The following is a 6,746-nucleotide window of genomic DNA, read 5'->3' on the forward strand; positions in this document are numbered from 1 at the left end:
TCACCGTAGAGCTGTGTGCGTGGAAGTTCACCCCTCTTCCAACATATACACACAGAAACACAGTGTGTCTCCACCCGGAGACATATATACACACACCCCACACACCAGATGTCTCCCGACCACATACACAGCATCACACAGACTCACCAACAGACATACACACACACATACACACATGCACTTTCTCACAGGTACCTTTATTTTTCCTTTCTGTATATTCAGTCTTATTAACCAGACCCTTTCTATCTTCCTTTCTCCAAACTTTTCATCATTTAATAGTTTGGATTTACAGAAGAGTTGTGAAGAGAGTATAGAGAGGTCCCGTATACCCTTTGCTCAGCTTCCCCTACTGTTAACATCTTGCATAACCACAGCACATTAATCAAAACTATGAAATAAACATTGGTGCAACATTTTTAACCAAACCTTAGATGACATTCAGATGTCATCTATTTTTCCACTAATATCGTTTTCTCTGTTTCAAGATTCAATCCAAGATACCATATTGCCTTGAATTATAATGGCTCCTTAGTTTTCTTCAATCTCTGACAGTCACCAAAAACAGTCTTTCCTGGTGTTGATTTTTGTTTGGTTGGTTGTTTGTTTGTTTTTATAATCTTAACACTTTGGAAAAGTCCTGGTCAGATATTTTGTAGAATGCCCCTCGCTTTGGGTTTGTCTGGTGTTTTCCCATGCTTAGACAGAGGTTATGGATTTTGGGGAAGAACATTACAAAGGTCCTGTGCCCTTGTTGTCCTGTCTTATTAGGGGGAGAAGAAAAGCACTGCAAAAATTTAGGAGTCTGCTACATTGTAAAATTTTAAAAGTGCAATGGCTGAGGCTTGTCAGGATATGCCTCCTACAGTGAGACACCCCACAGAATGAAGTACATCACTGAGTGGGTCTCTGATTTTGCGTCAGTGTATTTGGATGGGCTTCTCTGGTATACCTACTAGATAACAATAACCTGTAAGATTGTCAGGTTTTTTGGTGGATCCTAGAACAAGAAAAGGGTCTGCACTCAGTCCAGGCCATGGAGAAAGCTGCTCCTCCACGTGGGTTGATATCATGACTTAGTCTTGCAAGTCTAAGTGGCAGCTCAAGCTCGGTTAATTCACCTTTCCTTTGTTGCAATAGCACATGGAATTTATCTCTTCTTTATGCATTGCGGGGTATGTTGTAACTATTCATATGTCTGTGTATTAGTCAGACTGACCTTGGCAATAGTATGGTGATAACTCTGAAATCTCAAGAGCCTACCACAGGAAGATTTTTATCTTATCCATGCAAGATCTGAAGCAGGTCTGGTGGTCCTTCACCCTCTTGCAGGGAGGTCATCGAGCAAAATGTGGCCTCCAGGATCATTGCTCCAGGGCTCGTTGGAGGAGTTGCGTGCCTTAGTCCCTGCGAGACACACCACACCTCAGCTCATAGTTCATTGGACAGAATGAGTCACATGGCCTCCACTTCACTGCAAGGGAGGCTGGAAAAAGTAAGAAAGCGTTTGGATACTTGGTGAGTACTAATTTTTCACCGCCATAACTGATCTTGCCTACTCCAGTATGGGCCCCGAGCTGGTAGCAATTCTTTTTGATTCTTCTTCTTATTACCAGTGACTGGTAGTAAGTACCTTGTCCATTGTCAGGGCTCAGACAGTATTTGATAAATAATGGCTATTGGCTAATTGAGTGAATGAGTAAATGAAGCAAGATACATAAACAAGGTATATTCTTAAATTATATGGAAATTGATTTTATCATAAGGCAAGAATTATACCTCACACATTGAAACAAACGACTTATTGCTGCTTTCTAAACAATCTCTTAAAAGATTCAAACTTTTGTTGAAGAAGACAACTTTGTCTATGCCCATGAAGTAGAACATAGAATACTATTTTTTTTTTTGCGGCTTTGTTTTATTTTGAAAAAGAAATGGTTACTACTCTGCCTTCCTTTCTAAAATTGTCCACGTGAGCTTTACCCATTATAAAGTCAAAATGCCTTTACTGTATAAAACTTTAAGCATATATCAAAGAATGTAGGAGGGAATAAAATTTGGTTGGATCTTTACCACCATCTTTCGTTAACCGATGTCTTAAATGTGATGGTGTTTGTCCACGTGGGTGCATGTTTTGTGTATGTACACATAAACATCACAAAAATGTATCGGGCTTATCTTAGGCAATATCTGAGATCCACTTGTCCTTCCCTGTTGCTGAGGCCCTTGGCCAGCTTTTTTCCCCTGGCTGCCACTGCAATAGCTGAGGAGGGATGGACTCTTATCAGTGCCACTCAGGTCCACCCAGCAGTCTCTCCCCTGTCCCGGCTGGATGCCTCTCGCCTCTTGGCTTCCCCTTGCTTTTGAGTTATGAGAGGCTATGAGACCCACGTGGTGCCCCACGTGCAGAATCTGAAAGTGTTCAGGAGTTAATGCATCATGGGGAAAACCTTTCACCGATAAGACACAGAAGCTGAGGGTTGTCTTCTCTTCCCTTCCTCAGAACAAACTGTCCTGCAATGTGGGAGTTCATACACCCTCTGGAGAGACAGCTTTACGAGACCAAGCAATCAAGTGCTCATGTTCACAAGTGATGGCCAGCTTGGAAATGCCCCTTTGCACTGACTTAACCTTTCTCTGCCTTACTCCCTTTCACCTCACTCCTCCCTGGGATCACACTTGGTGAAAAACTAAGAACACCTAAGCTTTTGCCTTGAGCTCTAGGCTCTGGGGTATCCAGGGACCGCAGACAGTCAAGATACTCTTGCCAGTTCTCCCTCAGCCTTTATCACCACACGGTAGAAATCAGTTGTGTCCAAGCTCTCATTAAACAAGGTATCATCCCTGCCCGGTTCTAACCGCCAGAATCTGCATCTCTTCCCCCGAGTTTTTCCGTTTTCGTTTTTTCTTTTTCTTTCCCTGTTTTGGCAGCCAGACCCTATTCTACATCCGTTTGTGGTGAGCTGGTTGTGCCAGAGAATTAACGGCCTCTGGGAGCAGGCTTCAAATAACAACTAACAGTGGTCGCTGTTTAAATAACTCAGATTCCTTACCCCTCCCATGGGCAAACTCAGCCAGCACGCCATCCACCTTGGCTCCAGAGTTCCCAATGGCATTAGGTGGGGCTCCCCACGGTGTTAACTTGCATGACAGAGCGACCTTCATAGGCTGTTCCCTTTTCCTGTCTCACTTCCCCTCTCCATCAGTGTATCCTGAGGTCACCTCCCGTAGAAGCTCCTTGAATTCGAGTTCTTGACTCAGAGTCTGCTGCTATGGGAACCCAAACCAAGACATCAGCCTAAGACATAATTAAAAAGTTGTTATAAACTGATCTTTTTCATTTAATAATATATCTTGTACATGATGTTCAATAGTCTAAAACTCATCTAAAATACAAGAGTTTAAATGCTGCATGGTATTTATCATATGGATTGTAGAAAGAATATGTTGGACATTTCAGTTTCCAACTTTCCTATCCAGCTGTAAGGAACCCAGGGCCAAACAGAACTGGGTAGGCTTTGTCTCTGGAGGCCAGAGTTGCAAATAAATAGACTACAGATCTGTCATTTGTGCAAATGATAGAAAAGAAATCGTCAACATAGAGATTTCCCCTGACTTCTATTTGATGTTTTTTGAAGGTTGCCCTGTTGCAGGGTTTCTTAGGGAAATATCAAAAGCATCTTGATTATGTTCTGCTTTAAAAGGAAATGAATTGCATCCAAGCTTTCATTAAACAAGGTACCATCTTGTCTCATTTCTGTTTGAAAAATAATGACAGCCAAAGCTCATTATGTGGTACTTTGCTGCCTGATAGATTTTGTTTTACTGTGTGGCAACCTGGGTTTCCTGCTTCCTAAGGGACAGACCTCTCTCACTGTTAGACAGGTGGGATGACTTCTAAAGTTGTATTCCAACCCCCTGAATGATTTGGGGCCAGTTAACCAAACTCTGTCAGTTCTGGGTTTTCATTTGTACATGGGAGGTAAGAAGAGTGTTCCCCTTACTAAGTTTGATGTCAGAATTGTACGCTGCCAATGAACCCATACTGGCTACTCAGTAAACGATAGCAATTACTTCATAGTGATTTCATTTTCAGCGGTGAAAAGAGTAGCACAGAACAGAGGGTGGCGCTTAAGAAATCATCCAGGGGACATAGCGGTGGGACAGGCAGATATCTAATTAGATTCAGGGAACGCAAATGGCTGTCTGCTCAAAGTTTCTCCTCTGCATGTTCTTGCTGCTACACCAGAGTTGGACTCAAAGCCTGCATAATTCCAGCCCTTCTGCCTGGCCTAGCCCTTCTCAAAATACACCAGGAACATCAGCCACGCGCTTCGGGAACTAGTTAGAAATACAGATTGTCAGGTTCCTCCTTGGACATTAGAATCAGAATCTCTGGAGGTGGGGCCTGGTAATTTATGTTTTATTTATTATTTTTTTTTGAAAGATTTTATTTATTTGCCAGAGAGAGAGAGCACAAGCAGGGGGAGCAGCAGGCAGAGGGAGAAGCAGACTCTTTGCTAATCAAGGAGCCCGATGCGGTACTCCATCCCAGGAGCCTGGGATCATGACCTGAGCTGAAAGCAGACGCTTAACCGACTGAGCTACCCAGGCACCCCGGTAATTTACGCTTTAGAAAGCTACGCTTGCACATCCAAGTTTGAGAGTTCCCAGTCTACTCTGAGCCTCTACCTGGTTTGTCCAGCCCCTCCTCCCATGGCCAGCCCAGGGAGTTCTGCCTGATTCAGGTTCCTCCTCTTCAAGCCTTCACCCTGAAATGTTCCTTCTTGTTCTGTCTCAATTATATACAATTATATTCAATTATTCCAGCTCTGATTTTTATCTCTCATCTTTTGCATTATCCTAAGACCTTAGATCTGCCATTGGGTGTGATTTCTACTCCTCCCTTTGTCCCTGTGCCTGGCAGCTCCAGACAACTCTTCCTGGTGCAGTTTAGCCCCTGGGACCTCAGTCTACCTGGAGTCTGATGAGGAAGCTGATATTTCTACCAGGTTTGGCCCCTGTAGGAGCACTGGCCCATGACTAGCCCAGTTTTCAGGCTCAGAGCTACCCCAGGCTCCAAGAGAGAATCAGGCATGCTTTTTAAGATTTAGTTCCTGAAGTCATAAACCATCATTTCTGTCACATTTTGTTTGTTAGAAACAAATCACTAAGAGTAGTTCACATTCAAGGGGTGGGGAATTAGGCTTTTTTTCTGAAGGGAGGAGTCTCAAAACTTTGAGGGCATGTTTTATAACCACAGAATCAGTCTTTGGGGAAAGCTGCCTTCCACACACCACCCAATTCTTGTTTGTTTGTTTGTTTTTTTTAAGAGAGAAAACATGCAAGCAAGGTAGGAGGGGCAGAGAGAGAGAGGGAGAGAGAGAATCTTAAGCAGGCTCCATGCCCAGCGTGGATCCCGACTCAGGGTTCGATCTCACAACCCCAAGATTATGACCTGAGGTGAAATCAGATGTTTAACCGACTGAGCCACCCCGGTGCCCCCATACTACCCAATTCTTAAGATGATCTGCTCTGCTGGCCCATTCTGGCAGACTCTAGATGCTTACCTTTATATTAGGCCAGCCATTAGACAGAGAGCCCTTTCTATCTATTTCCAGTGCTCAATCCAGGTTGATATCAACATCCAAGGGGTCTTATCTCTTTTTAATGATAAGGTTCAGTCATTTATTGAGCACTTACTGTGTGAATTGGTAACTGTTGCATTGGTTATGCCCTAATTGCCTGTGTCTTACTTGGTGAGTCACGTGTCCTAACACAACCAACCAAAGCCTTTGTCACTGAGATTAAATTGAGTTAAGAAGTTCCAACTTTTTGTATGTTCACCAGGCACAGAACTGCCACATGAACACATGCGGTTAGAACAGAATGCAAACCTGCTCGGCTGAGAGGGTGAGAAGCGGCTGAAATCTGGCCCACACTCCACCAGCGGAGTTAATCTGGACTCCATGTGCCTAGAGGAAAGGGAGACTTTTTCCAGTGTGCACGGGTGTGCCATTGATCTGGTCAGCATGAAGCCCTCAGGGCTAATTTTCACATCCGTGTGTGTGAGCTGGCAGTGGCCCTGGTTGGATGTCTTTTTGTTGCACACAACAGAAACCAAATCAAACCGGTTTTAGCAAAACAGGAATTTAAATGAAAAAAAAAAAAATCAAGCTTTCATAGCTGGCTTCAAACATGGCTGGATGCAAGTACCCAGGTCACGTAACCAGGGATCTGTTTCTCTCCTTTTCTGGGATCTGCCTTTCTCCATGTTAACATTATTCTCAGAATCTGTAAGTAGTAGCAAGTTGACCAGATTAACCTCCTCTCTTAACCACTCTCGGACAAAAGGAAGTTTTCTAATGTTTCCGGTCCTGTGGTTGAGTCTCATGGGCCTGTTTTGAACCATTCATGTGGCAATGCCCATGGAATTCTCTGATTTGATTGTTTCCAGAGCTGGGGAGTTAGTTCTGCCCCATTCAAACCACACTAAAGTTGAGAGTGGATGGTTACCTATTTTTTTAAAAAAATGATACTTTTACCAGGGAAAAAAAAGTGGAAATAGATCTTGGATGGATTAACAATAATACATAGCTACTACATCTATTCCCCGGATTCACACTTGGGTACGGCCAGTTGGCATAGACTCAAATTACAGAAAGGCAACTGAGAACGTAATAAAGAAGAAATGCAGGTCTTGTCCATGATCCCGTGGCAACCACAGATCACCCTCAGGTAACCTACAG

Source organism: Ursus arctos, unplaced genomic scaffold (genome assembly GCF_023065955.2).
Source record: "Ursus arctos isolate Adak ecotype North America unplaced genomic scaffold, UrsArc2.0 scaffold_20, whole genome shotgun sequence".
NCBI classification, from domain to species: domain Eukaryota; kingdom Metazoa; phylum Chordata; class Mammalia; order Carnivora; family Ursidae; genus Ursus; species Ursus arctos.